The sequence below is a fragment of the Cyanistes caeruleus genome, chromosome 8 (genome assembly GCF_971803275.1).
Source record: "Cyanistes caeruleus chromosome 8, bCyaCae1.hap1.1, whole genome shotgun sequence".
Lineage (NCBI taxonomy): Eukaryota > Metazoa > Chordata > Aves > Passeriformes > Paridae > Cyanistes > Cyanistes caeruleus.
The window spans coordinates 38,259,124-38,274,430 of record NC_141708.1 but is presented as its reverse complement, the minus strand read 5'-3'; the positions used below and the strand labels follow the sequence as shown (position 1 = coordinate 38,274,430).

Below are 15,307 nucleotides of genomic sequence, written 5' to 3'. Positions count from 1 at the left end.
CCTCGCGGCGCACGGCTGTTGACACAGCTCGGAAGAAAACATCTAAAAGACATCCGATCGGATGCTTTTCAAAAGAGACGCGATTCCAAGGCCTCTGAGAGCAGCCGAGCCGAGGAGCCCAGAGATTGGAGATGCTATAAGTGATGCTGGGGTTTCTGGTAAGCCCCCAGAAGAGATAGGGCAAGGCACGTACAACACAAGAGGCACAAAAGACACAGAAGGCACGACGGACAAGTGACACGACGCGCCCCGAGGCTGCTCTGTCCTGCACACCTCAGCACTGTGAACAAAAGTGAGGCTCTCCCACCGTGCGGCCTAAGGGGCCACAGCCTGGACCTCCCCGTCCCCAAAGCTGACTCAAATATCCCAGGTCACGAGCCCCGACCCGGCACCCCGCTTTCATCCCCTCGGCGGGTCGTAGCCTTCGACTCAGCTCTCGGATGCTTGGTGGGGTGGATCCACATGGGGTGTGAAGGAAGGCCTCCTCGCCATCTGGGAAGCTCCTGCCATTGCCAGGATGTCGTCTCCTGGTCAGCTACAACCAAGAAGACCAAATATCAATGCAGGATCTTAGTGGCACATCTGTGAAAACCCAGCACTTACCTTCTCTAGAGAATGCCCAGGTTCATGGGCTGCACACTTCACCCCACAGGGAGGCAGAGGCTTGCTTCACAGCAGTATTGGCTGACAGCCAAATGACCACCACCTCAAGGAGGGGAGGAAGACTCTCCAGTCAGTGAGGGACAGGGAGCCCAGGATACCCCAAGGATAGAAACCCCAGCTTATATGACAGCAGTAGGCCCGAGCACTCACTATCGCTTCCTGGCTGGCCCTAGCACCAGGGAACTGCCTGCACCTCTCGGGGGTTCTGGCACTCTGCTGCTTTACGGTTCCTGCCTGCAGCTGTCTCAAGGAAACGGGAGCGCTGTTAGGGCTACTGTTTAGGGTTTGAATAGTCCTGTACTCTACCTTATATCCCAACCTATACCCCTTTTATTTTCTCTGTTTGTCTCCAGCCCTCGAGCCCTTGACCTCTGAAGCCCTCCCTCAGCCTCTCCGTGTCACTGCCAAGCTGCCCCGCTGAACCCTACAAACTTACAACCCTACGCTTGCAACCGGGGATGCTCCTTATCCATAGGCCCCAAGAGATGTCCCTTAGCCCGGACCAGGCAATCCACAGTTGCTCCCTACCCTACCTAAGTTTGGCCCTGAGACAGGGCAGAGGCTGACAGAGCCGAACTCTTTGCGGAGGCCAGGCACGAAGCCTTACCAACCGCCGCCTCGAGGAGGGGTGGGAGCAATCCCCGGCTGCGGAGGGACAGAGAGCCCAGGGTGGGGCGGGGCGGGAAACCCCCTGTTTCCCCAACCCTGCGGATCGTCCCCCCACTATCTCTTCCTGGCTGGCCCTAGCACCAGGGAACTGCCTGCACCTCTCGGGGGTTCTGGCACTCTGCTGCTTTAGGGTTCCTGCCTGCAGCTCTCTCAAGGAAACGGGAGCGCTGTTAGGGCTGCTGTTTAGGGTTCGGGGTGGGGTACACCTGAACTCCACCTTACCTATACCCCTTCTTTTCACTGTTCACTCAGCCGTTTTATTTTTGGAATTCTTGTGACAGATTGAGGGCACTGAGGAAGGACTGCCAAGATGAAATCAAAAGGGAAAAGGAGAAAGATCACCCCTGCAAATCCACACTGGCTCAGCTGTTCAGGTGCTGCTTCCTGGCAGAAAGCTTTGTCCCTCACCACCTCCTTTATGCAGTGCTCCACGTCCAGGTGCATCCACGTGCTCCCCCAGACCCTATGAGATGCTCTCACCGTCACTCCATCAGATGCCACTGGGAGCCCACCAGAAACTCCTCTCCTCCAGCAGTTCCATGCCAAAGTTGATTTGCCACTCGTATTTGGCCCTGTAATAACAGCAAAATCATTGCCCTCTGTCAGGTACTTGTTGTTAGACACAGGTTTTTCCATAGCCATCTTTTCAAGAACGAAGTGCCATCCCTGCTTGATTGCTAAATCAACAGTAAATTCTGGAAAACCTAAATGAGAAAAAGAATCTAATATTACGAGTTAATATGGGAACCTTTATGTGATTAAACTAGTATGCTTTGAAATAAAGTGAATTCTTCCAGGTCTACTGCAAAAATCTAATTCCTAAAAAAAAAAATAACCAAAAAACAAACAGCATCAAATTCTCACCCATATGATCAATAAAGTCACAATACCTCCACCAGCCAAGGGAAAAAAATCTTAACCTAGAAAAAATCCAAACCGCCTCAAAAAGATTCAACACTGAAACACAATGCATCCTAACACTTAAACTAACAATACTAAAATAAATTTTAAAAACAAGTATTCCCTCTATCCACACCACCAATACCACATAAAACAAATAAAGCAGTCTCATCACAGCACCCCCAAATCAAAAACCTAAATTGCACTAAAATCTTTAAAATAATCACAAATTAACCCCAAAATAAAGTTTAATCTCACTAACAAAAAAAACCCCAAAACAGGTAACACAAACAAAAGCCACGCCATACAACCACCAGCAAAAACAGATGCTATGCTCTTTCACTAACAGTTCTTATCACATCAGCAAAGTTAAACATAAATAAAAAGCAACCCTATTGAACTCCACACATCACACTGAAAGGAATGATGAGCTTGTCTTTACAAACAAGCTGTGGGTCAGTTGATAAGATGTAGCTATCAGTGGCAGACGACAGAAACAATGGGATGAATTCCAGTAGAAGATCAAAGAGGCACTGAAAGAACACTAGGAGTTCCATAAAAGTTAAGAAGGGATTATGCATTGGGGGTGGAGGGGGAAAAGGTACCCCAGGTGTCAGGCGTTCCGGGCAGTCTGTACCTGTCAAGTACCTCAGCCTATGGGGAAAGGGAGAAGGGACAAGCGGCCGGGAATTAGGATAAAAAAGGAGGCTGTGCCCTCCAAAAATTTGAGAAACCCCAGGGGAATGCCCCATGGCCTCTCCCTTTATTTGAATAAAGTAAAAGGACTCCTCCGTCTCCTTTTTGGACATAAACCTCTGGTGTTTGTGGATTAATTTTCCTGACATCATTGATTAGTGAATACAAAATAATTGCCAAAACCATAGTAACTTCTTCTAAAACTGTTCAACTTGACTCCAATCCCAAAACCCAAGCTACCACCAAAACACCCCACGGCTCAAAAAGACCCACGCCACATCCCAAACACACGTGAATAAAAACCACAAAACCTTCTAAATCTCCTGATCTCTACTCCACAACAAATAAACTATCTAACGTTATTCATTCTTCTTCCTACGCCCTACTTATTGAAATAAACATTTTTTTCACTTTTCCTCAAAAAAAAATTTCCTTTAAAATCTATTAAAAAACTAACTGAAACCTGATTTCTATCAAGAAACACATTCATTTTAAAACATTTCCTCCCAATTGGTCTCAGACCTTTCCAAGGTTTGGATCCTGTTCCAGTGCACCTGAACCAAATCAACCTGCTCTGGCTCTGGAAACATCAACACCAAACCCAGAGCACGAAGCACCTCGCTGTCCCTACCCTGCTGTCCCCCGGCCCTGCTCTCTCGCATCCTACGCTGCAGAGCGCTGGGAGCCAGGTTCAGCCCCGAGAATTGTCACATCCATTCCCTCGGACATTCCAGCTTCCACGGGGATATTGCGGGGACCCCCTGCATTCCATTCCCCAGTACAGCACCAAGACAAAGTTCTCACTCGGCCCGCGTCTCCAGAAAATCGCGTGTAAGGCTTAAATAAACCCCGAGGCTTGAGAAATACAGTCTGCCCGAAAAGCCCAGCTCTGCATCCAGGGGAAATGAACATCACAAACAGATTCACACACCCCAGATGCACGGGACGCTGCCAGCTCGGACCTGCAGTTAACTCGGCAATGGAAAAACCTGAGCTCGAAGCCCTTCTGCGAGGGTACAAAAGGTATTGGACACAGTTTCTAGAAGGCACCACATCGTTATTTAAAGGCACAGCTCGGCTAAAGAGCAATATCGACAAAGCCCCGAGACAAAAAGCCCGGCAGGTCGGGCTTTTCCCCCTCCCCTCCTCCCAGCGGCTTTTGCCAGCGCACTCTGAAGCTGACAAGCCACAAGTGTCCCCCAGCGCCCCCGCCGGGACTCGCTCCCGGGCTGGTGCCGCTCCAGGTGCGGGGGGACCGGGGGAGCCACGCGAGCCCCGGCAGCGGCGGCACTCGGCACCCGGGGGCGGCCCCGCGCTCCCGGCCGGAAAGCGGCTCCTCCGGCGGGCGGGGGCAGCTCCGGCCCCGGGAGAGCCCGGCCCGCCCAGCGGCACCGGGACCGGCCCGAAGGGGCCCCGGCGGTGCCCGAGCCCCGCGCCCGGAGCGGACAGAGCAGCCGGGACAGACACAGCTCCGCGCCGCGGCTCCCGCCTGCCCGCCCGGCCTCAGCACGGCTCTGTCACTCCTCGGGGGCTGCCAAGCCGCCAAATTCCCCAGGGAATGCCAGAAGCGCTGCCGTGCAGGGCTGTAAGGGGTCAGAATCGCTCTCAAAAGCAGCGCCACGGCTCCATGTGACCCCGCCTAATGCTGGAAAAGCCGGTGTTTCTGTCAATTGAACCCCGGAAACTGAGGCAGTGGGGGGGTGTTCGTGCCTTCTTAAACCAATACGATGGCAAATAAATGAGTGCTCCCCCCCTTCAATTTAATCCCCTAAAAGTAAAAAGTTGTTTTTCCCTTGATTGAAATCTCTCAAATGATAGGAAAAGGGGAACACTCAATCAGACCCTTAAAAAGTAGTGACTATAAGGCTTCCTTCTCAATTTAAACCTCAGGATGATGGAAAGTGGGGGGTTCCCCTCAAGTCAAACCCATAAAATAGCAACAATATTTCCCCCCTTCCATTTAAAATGGAACATGGGGATTCACTGTTCACTGATACCCCTAACACCCTGGAAAAGGCAGGTTTTCCTCCAATCAGCACCCTTAAAATCATAGGTGGACTCCCCCCCAGTGTAAAAATAGATAATAACAGGAGTTTCTTCCCTCAATTTATGCCCCCCTTTTGTCCTCATAATACCCATTTCTTCCGGGGGGAATTGGGGAGCAAACGGCAAAATGAAATCAAAAGGGAAAATCCCTTTTGCAAATCCCTGCGAACCCACACAGGCTTACTTGGCTCAGTTGCTGCTTTAAACAATGCTCCATGTCCAGGTGTATCCAGCTGTTCTCCCAGATCCTATGAGACACTCCCAGTACTACTCCATGAAATATCCCCCAGGAGCTCACCAAAAATCCCTCTGCTCCAACTGCTCCACACTCCATGCTCAAGCGAAGTGACAGAAACCCTCCCCCTAAAATAGCCCCGGGCAGGACCCACCCATTCTTTACCATAACTGCTCACACCTGGGGCTGCTCTGAGAGCTCATCAACCTCACAATTCAGTTTGTGCTGTTGCCATCCTACGGGTGAGGGGAGGGGCAGAAGGAACTTGTCGCTCATTCCTTGGACAGGACATTGTCTGCACCTGACACACTGGGGCACCAGGCTTTCCTTGCTATGGATCAGGACACTTCTCCTCCTCCTGGTGCCCAAGGCTGAAAATGGAATTCCACCTCCACAATTCCATGTGTTTGAGTTTCACAATTCCCAATGTAATTCCCCATGGATCATAAGCCATCACCTCTAATTTTTCCTCTAGAATCACTGCTGACTTGCCTTTCTGTGGAAGTGCTTGACACATGGATGCAGAGTTCAGGGGCTTGTTTATGGCTTATCCTGACGAGCACAAATGAAATCCGAACACCCGGAATTACAGGGAAATATGGATAAAGTTTATAAATACTCCTCTTCCCTGCAAATCCCTGGCAACCTCCCATTGACCTTTTACTCTTAACCTCTGAATTTTGACCTTTGACTCTTGACTTTAGCTCTCTGAAGTTTGATTCCCTGATAATTGACCTTGAACCACATAACCTTGGAAAATTAACCCATAACATTGCACCTTGGACCCTTTACTCTTGATCTTTGAACCCTGACCATTCACATGTGACCCTTGAAGTTTGAATCCCTGACTTTCCAATTTAACCATTGACCCCTGACCTTTTGCACTTGACCTCAGCCCTTTGACCCTGCCCCAACATCAATATTACTGACCTACAGTGATTTCAGCATATGAATGCTACCACAGTTATCTCACCCAGCCGTGTCAATACCACTATCAGTCTCTATCCCAGCCCCAGTGATTATAGCTCCAGTCCTAGTGATCCCTTCCCTGCCCCAGTGATTTCAGCTCTTGGCCCACGAGCTTTATTTCACTGCAAGCTCTCTTCTTCCAGCTCCACATCCACTTCCTTTTCCCTCCGCTCTGCTAGGTGAAGCTGCTCCAGGTTGAGACAAAGGGTCTTTGTTCTTGGTTCCAGCTCTGAGGTTTCACCTCAAGGCCGAGAAATGCCACTCCAACCCCATCCCAACCCCAAAGCAATCTTTACTGTATTTACAGCCTGCCCCGTTGTGTACCATTCTATGCTTGCTTCCCACATGTACAGTCACTATGCCCTCAGAACAGTGTTTGCAGCAGTCCCCATCCCAGCCCCAGTGACTTCAGCTTCAGTCCCACAAGCTTTATTTGACTGCCAGCTCTTGTGCTATCCTTCTGCCTCCTCATCTTCCCAGCAGTGACACATCATGCTGCTTTCTGGCTCTCCAGGCAGGATCTCTGTTTTAGCTCTAGCTCCCTGTGGTTTGAGCTTAGCTCTTGAACCCACATTCCAGCCCCAACCTGACCATCCTTACTGGAGGAACAGCTCTGCAAGGCCCTATCCCCGCCCTTACACTGATTTCAGCTCCAGCCACGCAGTTCACATCCCAGCTCCATATTCCTTATCCCAGCCCCACAACAGTTTTACCCTAAACCCTACCATGTTTCTGTCTGCTCCAGCTCTGATTCCTGAGTTCCTGCTCCTCAGCTTCCCACTTCTGGTGGCTGAAAGTTGCTCCCGCTTCTCACTGCAACCCAGGGCTGTTGATAAGGCCACAAGTCAGTTATTACTATCACTTCAATGTCTCTAGATACTGTCCTACCCACCCTAATGGGAGCCCAACTTTGGGGACACTTGAGGCCTCTAGCCCAACAGGTACCTTCCCCCTCCCCCTGGGTCTCAGCCCAGCACTTGCCCAAAGGCCCCCCCTCACCCCCCCCAGGCATTACCAGGGGCTGGGAATAGCCATTGGGCCCCTGCTCCCCCATCCCAAAAGGTGCCCTTGGGCTGGTTCTCAGGCCCTGGAGCCCTCCCAGCCCCCAGACCCTCAGACTCTCCTTGGTACCAGCAGACAGGGGCTGCAAATCCCCCAGGCACCTTCTGCAGGCCCTGAGCTGCAGCTCCATCCCCTTCCCCCATGGCATTTATCCAGCTCCAGCCTCAGTATTTCCATTGCCCCACATTGGTTTAGGCATGATTCAAGTGCCAAGGTCTTTATTCCACACCCTGGGGCTTTATGTCTCCACTGGTCCCACAATGGGTGTTTCAGCCCCAGCCCCACAATCTCTACTGAATTAACATCAGCTATCCAGCAAAAAAGCCCCTAAAGTAATTAATTTTAAGAATTAATTAATAAATAATATTTAATTACTATTAATAATTAAATAATAAATAATAATAACAAACTAATAAAATTAATCACTATTTAACTAATTAGTAATTAATCAATAATATTTAATTAATAATCAGAAATAATAATAAATATTAGCTAACTATTAATAAATATTTAATTAAATAATTAGTAATGAATAAGATTTAATTAATATTTAATTAATCGTATTAAATAATTAGTAAATAATAACAAACTAATAAATAATAAATATTTAATAAAATAATAATTGACAAATAATATTTAATAATTGTAGATAATATTTAATCATTATTTATTAATATTTAAACTAATAAAGATAACAATATATCTTGTTAAAAATAATTATAATTAATAATAATTTTATTATTTTAATAGAACGAGCAAAACAAAGCAATGTAATAAAGAAAATCGTTATTATTTTAAATAAAATCAAACTAAAATAATAAAAAGAGAAAAAAACCCAGCTTTATTCCCGGTATTTTAAACATTATCTTCGATCCAGAAACTACAAAACAGCTCCTCTCTGTCACACAGAAGCAGCAGCTCATCTCCCTGTGCCACTCCAGACCCCGCACCCGCCTCCGGCCGCCTGAAAAGCCCAGGACGTGGCAGAAAGAATTGGCCACGACCAGCCCTGCCGCCCCAAGACATCGCCGGCCCCCAGATGCTGGCCCCGGCAGACACGGGCATGGCGCCCGACCTCACCGGCGCTCCCCGGATCAGCGAGCGCAGGGCTCCCGTCCTGGCGCACCGGCGCTCCCTGGATCACATCCGCGCACCTCCCGCCACCGCCCGCCTCTCCACCGCTCGCCGCCGAACTAAGGCCCGCACCCCTCCAGCTCACGCTATTTATAGCCCACACCGGCCAGCCCAGCCAATCACAGCCCGAGGCAGCGCCGGGCCCGCCAATCCCAGCCCGCCCGTTCCCGCCGCGCTCGCCTCCGCGACCCCCCGCTGTCCCCTCAGGCCCCGCTCCCGCGATCCCGCCCGCTCCCCCCCTTCTCCCCGTTTCTTTGGGCGAAGTTACGGCCGGGACCTGAACGGGGAGCCCCCGCCCACCCTTCCCGGGACCCAGCAGCACCTCTCGGGGCTGCGGCAGCTCGGCTCCGCCGGCTCCCAAAGCGACAGCGGCCGGAGCGGCACCCCAGCAAAACGGGGGAGCGGGAACGGGCCACGACTGAGCGGGCTGAGCTTGGCGAGACCGCGCCTGGATTCAAAGGGTGGCTGTGATTGGCCACCTAGAACCCTGACCTAGAACCCTGACCTAGAACCATAACCTAGAACCCTGACCTAGAACCATAACCTAGAACCCTGACCTAGAACCCTGACCTAGAACCCTGACCTAGAACCCTGATCTAGAACCATAACCTAGAACCACGACCTAGAACCATAACCTAGAACCATGACCTAGAACCCTAACCTAGAACCATAACCTAGAGCCCTGACCTAGAACCATAACCTAGAACCATAACCTAGAACCCTGACCTAGAACCCTGACCTAGAACCCTGACCTAGAACCAATCCACCGGGATTGGCAGAAGCTTTGAGGCTGCGGCCCATGGGAGCGCGAGGTGCTCAGTTAGGCAGAGCCAGGGGTGCTCGCAGGGTCCGCGGTCGCCCTGGGCCCCTCTCGCCAGACTCCCGTCCCCTTCTCCAGCCCTCTCTATTGCCCTGGTCCCGCCTAAAAGGCCCCCGCAGAGCCTCTATCGGAGCGCCCCAGCGGCACTCGGGGCAGGGGGCGGGGAGGGGCGTAGCCGCCAACTCGCCCGGGTGTGGTGCCAGCTCGCAAAGCTGCGATGGCAGCGCGGAGCAGGGAGCGGCGGTGGGGAAGGCGTGCACAGCTCGCTGCGGGCTCTGAGCGCCTCTTCCCTCGCAGCGGTTCCTCTTCTGTGGGGACTTGGACTGCCCAGTTAGGTGCTGGCCGAGGTAAACACCTTAGCAAAATACCTAAGTGCCCGCCCCTCGCCTGCTGCGGGTCCGCTGCTCACCGTCCTTCTCCCCGCAGTCCGTCCGTGAAGCTGAAACTGATCTGCCGCCCGCCACTGCTGCTATTCTTAGCCGCCGGCCTGCACGGCCGCCGCTCCTTTTAGCGCAGTGTCCCTGCTCCCAGCCGTGTCACTTTACACACTTAACACTATTTCACCCCTCCCTGCTATTTACAGACACCGCCCCGCTCACTCCCTCCCCAGGCTCGGCAGCCGCGGAACTGCCGTAGCTCCCGCTGCCGCCTCCCCCCCGTCACCCAGCGGAGCGGGGCAGGGCCCCGGTCGGGGCACAGCGGCAGTACCGCTCTGTGCCCACAAGAGCTCAACATAACATAACTGACTCAAAGGCAGCTCACACAAGAAGGGAAAGAGGAAAGAAAAAAACATCTGCGGAGCTCAAAAGCAGAAACTCTCTATCCGTGTGCACTAACATCCATGATTTTTTACATTTCCATTTTTTCTTTACATTTGACTTCATCCCCAACAGTTGTCTAAGAAATAATGTTATTAAATCTTTGTTTCTCTTGGTACACTGTGAGAACTTGGTGTTGCTCTGTATGTGTGGCTTTGGCCATGCTTGTGGACATGTAAAGTCAGTACTTGGAGTCTTCTGGACACACAATGGGCAAAGTGTGTCGGAGGGCCCCAGTGGATAAATTGCTGTTCTGTACATCTGTAGTGGTGCTGAGTTTTCCTTTGGTTAAGGAGACCTTAACCACGTTCACTGTGGGGAAAGCTGATGGACTCCTGACTGCAGGGCTGGGGTGATGGTGCTGCCTTCTGCATGCCTTTCCTTTGTGGATACAAACCAGTGTGTGACTTAATGCACCAAACACAAGGGAATCGTTGCCAGCTGGGCAATAGACACCACGAAGCACACAGCTTTTCCGTGCTGTCAGCAGCTGCAAGGGGAGGATTGCCTCCGAGAAACATACCAAAACAATGAAAATAAAAAAAAAATACAAATTAACATCTATTTCCACCACACATGTTTAAATTTATATACTATATTCATTTATATATGACAAGCAATATATAAAGTATCAAAATAAATTATTTTAACGTGTATACGTATGTTATTATATATTAAATATATTACATACATTTTAATGATATATATTCATTATGTATATAATACATATATAAAATATATATATATAACATATATATTAAATATAAATCTGTTTGTATATATTGGCATTACTTCTATTTCTTTACTTTTCTGGTTGCACATATGTCTATATCTTTATATACTTAATATACATTTCTATGTTTTTATTTTTGTTGTATTTATTTAAAAGCCCCGAAGCTAACCTAATAAAAACCAAACAGTCCCTTTATCTTAAACGGTATTTAAAAATATTTTAATATATATTTTTTTACCATATTTATATACCTTCTTGATATACAAAACACATAACATATTCTAAAAGATATCATATTACCATCTATACGTACAGAAATCATATTATAGATTATAAATCAACATATATGTATATATTTCTATTACTTATTTTTATGCCTACATACATATATATATATATATATATATATTTCTCTATACCTTTATATATTCATTCTTTCAATATTTTATTTATTTTTATTTTTCCTATTTATCTAAAAGCCCTGACTCTAACTAAATAAAAACCAAGCAGCCCCTTTTTCTTCAATATTTTTTAATATCTATTTTGATCATCTTTATACTTTACAGGTATATACTCGGTTGATAAGCTGCCCCAGCCCCGGCCCCCGCTCTCACCGTTCCGACACACAGAGCAGCCGCCTCCTCGGGCTGCTTCGGTCCCGGGGCCGGGGAGCGACCGTTCGGTCCCGATGCCATTGGGGTTTCCGCCATTGCCCGGGGGGGGGCCGAGGGGGAGAGAACGGAGCGAGAGCAGCGGCGGCGAGGTACGGGTCGTCGCGAGTGCCAGAAGCCCCAAAACGCGGCCGTGGCAAGGACCCCGGCAGAGAGAGGCGTCTTCACCGCTGCCTGTCGGCGCCCGACCTGCTGGCGCCCGGCCCCGGCGCCGCCAAGCGCACAGCCCGTGTCCGCACGGCCGGAAAAGCCGCGGAAAATTGCGCCGGAGCGGCGTCGGCGCCGGGGTGTTTGTCAGGCAGTAAAGCGCACGCACCCACCGCCCGGGGGTCCTTCCATTTTCCCGCCTTTTTGGCCGCCATCCTTGGGAGGTCAAGCCGGCCACGATCGGGCAGCCATCTTGTGCGTGGCGTGACGTCACTTCCGCCCTTCCTCGCCGCCATCTTTGTTGTGGCTGAAGCCACTTCCGGCACAGCGGCCATCTTTGTTGAGGCAGAATTAAGGCCCCCCCTGCTCTCAACGCGTCTGTCTAACTTACTTGCCTGAACGAAAAACCTGCCGACGCCGACCGACTCCGAGCACTCCGCCCGATTGTCCGCCGCCTTTCCCGGGGCGAGGACGATGGCGGCGGGGCTCAGCGGCTCCGTAGCTGGGCGGCGGCCGCGCCTGCGGCGGCAGGCATTGGAGCCAACGCCTCTGCCGGGGTCCTCCCGGCCGGCTCCGGGGGGGGGGGGGGGGGCCCGACTCGGCTCGGCTCGGCTCGGCTCTTTCCGACCCGCTTCGGCTCGGCTCTTTCCGGCCTGCTGCGGCTCGGTTCGGCCCCCTCCGCTTCGGATCGGCTCGGCCCTGCTCGGCCCCCGCTCGGCCCGGCCCCGCCCGCCTCGGCGCACAGCTGCAGTACCGCTCTGTGCCCACACGGCGGCAGCACTGCCGCACAGCTCAGCCCGGGGCGGGCGGGGGGGCGCCCCTGCACGTGCAGAGAAGCGAGGCCAGAAACCACGTGTGCAACCCCCTTCCAAAAACTCTTCTCCGAGGAACGCCCCAAAACCCACCCCCCATCGAAACTTAGCAAGCCCTGCCTCTAACCAAATAAAAAACAAAATACCCCTTCACTTAAATGTAATTAATATTTATTTCTATCATATTGATCTATATTTATACACATAGATATAATGCATAATCAATATAAAAATATATGAACGTCTATCCATATATTTTTCATATTGAATATTAATCTACTTGTCTAGTTTTAGATTACTTGGTTTTTTTTGGTTTTTATTTAAAATTACATATAGATATATCTCCCTATATTTATTTCTTTATTATAGACGTGTATATTTTCATTTCGATATTAATCATTTAAAGGCCCTGCCTTTAAGCCTCTTACCAAGAAAAAACCAATTAAACCCTTGTTTTAAATGTTTTTAATATCTATTTCTATTATATTGATTTTCTATATTTATACACACAAATATAATGCATAACAGATATTAAAGTACATTACCTATCTGTATATCTATCTGTATAGCTTTCATACTGATCATTAATTTACTTGTCCAGATTTGGATTACTGGTATTTATTTCTTTTTTATGGCTCTATCTATCTATCTATCAACCTATCTATCTATCTATCTATCTATCTATCTATCTATCTCCCTATCTATATATCTCCATATCTATCACCCTATATACATTTCTTTATTATAGATGTGTATATTTTCATTTCTATATTATTAATTTATATGCCATGCCTCTATCCAAATAAAAAAAAAAGCCCCTACATTTAAATATTCGTAATATTTATTTCTATCATATTGATCTTCTTTATCTATACACATAGATATCAGACATAACTGATATTAAAATATATTATATTAGCATCTATCCTTATAGTTTTCATACTGAATATTAATCGACTTTTCTAGATTTAGATTATCTGTATTTACTTCTTTTTTATGTCTCTCTCTCTGTCTCTATATATATCTCCCTATATATATTTCTTTATTATAGATGTGTATATTTTCATTTCTATATTACTCATTTAAATGCCATGCCTGTAACCAAATAAAAAACAGTAATTCCCTTGATTGAAAGATTTATAATATCGATTTCTATAATATTGATTTTCTTTATTTATACACACAGAGATATGATGCACAACAGATATTAAAATACATTACCATCTATCTGTATATTTTTCATATTGAATATTAACCAGCTTGTCTAGATATAGATAATTGGTGTTTATTTCTTTTTTATGGCTATATCTCTCTATCTCTCTCTCTCTCTTTCTCTTTCTTTCTCTCTCCATCTATCTATCTATCTATCTATCTATCTATCTATCTATCTATCTATCTATCTATCCATCTGTGTCGTGGTTTTAAACCAGTAACTAAAAAAACTACTTATTTCTTGTTGTGAGATATGGATTAGAACAAGAGCAAAACAGGCTTAAAACTTAAAGGGAATAAAGACAATTTATTAACAAACTACAAGAATAAGAATACCAGAATAAACTTTCAGAAAACCTCCTTATCTTCTGCATCTTAACTATTTCTCTGTACACATGACAACATAGAGACAAATAACTTTAGGACTCTGGTGGTTAAAAACAGTCTTAGTTCTTGCTACAGTCTTTCATCAGTCTTTGTAGAGAAACAGAAGTCTCTTTCTGTTAGCTTACGGAGTTTCTCACGAGAAAACTATTTTTCATCATACTTTTCTATTTCTCTAATGCCAGCTGCCCGGAAATCTGTCATTAGAGCTTCTCCTCCCATTTCACATTTCCGAGGTGTGTATGGGTCACAGAGTTTAGGAATTTTATTTTTAAGGATAAGTTATTCAAAGGCAGAAGTCTTCATCCGTCTCTGTGAGCCTTCCTGGAAAACAGTTTTCTCTCTGCCCCCCAAAGCTTTAAAATCTTCACTCAACTCAATTCCAGCAACTCACAGTATCACAAGTACTCTCTCTCTCTTTTGCTCAAAAGTTACACTTTGAATACTTTGTTTCCTCTCAACACTCATCATGAATTAAAGGAGTCTTTTTATACTATTATTGTCCATCTCCATAGCTTTAACAGAAAGATATTTCAGCTGTAAAGCATCTCCTTATTCTCTCTTTCTTATTTAAACTTAACTCTTTTCTTCACTGTTTTTGGTGGTTCTATGATGTCTTCTCTATGTTGATTGTCTCTTTCTCTGTCTTTCTGAGAAAAGGAGTAATCTGTATGTTTATCCAGGTAGTAAAAGAATTAAAAGCTTTAAGAAAACTGCAAGAGTTCATGGTGTTAAGTTTCAGTTTAGCAACAAAAACTGAAAACCAAGCTCGGCTGACCAGCGCTGCTTCTCTTCCCCCTTCCCCCCCTCCACCCCGCGGCCTGGTCGGCCTGGAGAGGGGGGGAGGAGGCCGAGACAGAGCCTGCTACCTTGTCAGAAGCCGGAAACCAAAGAGAGCAAGAGAATTCTGTCTGTACTTCTTAAGGGGGTGTTTACAAGTTGAATTCACTTTTTAATGGTCAGATCTGCTGTCAGTTCTTGGAAATGACTGATAATTGGTCAGGAGGAAAAACTCTCATCAGCCACCAGCAGCTTCAACTTCCCCTCTTTCTAAGCTGTCTTAAAGATAAAGCTACCCCATGACAGTAGTGTAAAGACACCTCCCTCTCACTGCATACAAGTCCACCTCTTCTTATTTTCTCAATAATTGTCTTTACAAACTTTAGTTACCATTGACTTAATTTTTGGGTTTTTGGGTTTTGCAGTTATTAGCAGAGACATAATTTTCTGTCCTTTTGTAATCATTTTCAGATCAGTAGGCGAGGCTGCTACCTGCATCCCCTTGATCACCTGCTGAATGAGCTGCATTCATCAAGGTGTCATGCATGATAAAAAG

At 47.6% G+C, this 15,307-nt stretch overlaps 1 long non-coding RNA gene across 1 annotated transcript; it reads right to left on the bottom strand.

Moving 5' to 3' along the window:
- Positions 1 to 1,740: 1,740 nt before the first annotated feature.
- LOC147652031 (uncharacterized) lies at positions 1,741 to 8,435 on the bottom strand. Its single transcript, XR_015290255.1, has 3 exons — positions 8,321 to 8,435; positions 6,904 to 7,004; positions 1,741 to 1,904 (listed from the first exon to the last, which is right to left on the bottom strand). It is a non-coding gene; the product is annotated as an uncharacterized LOC147652031 (long non-coding RNA).
- Positions 8,436 to 15,307: the final 6,872 nt, after the last annotated feature.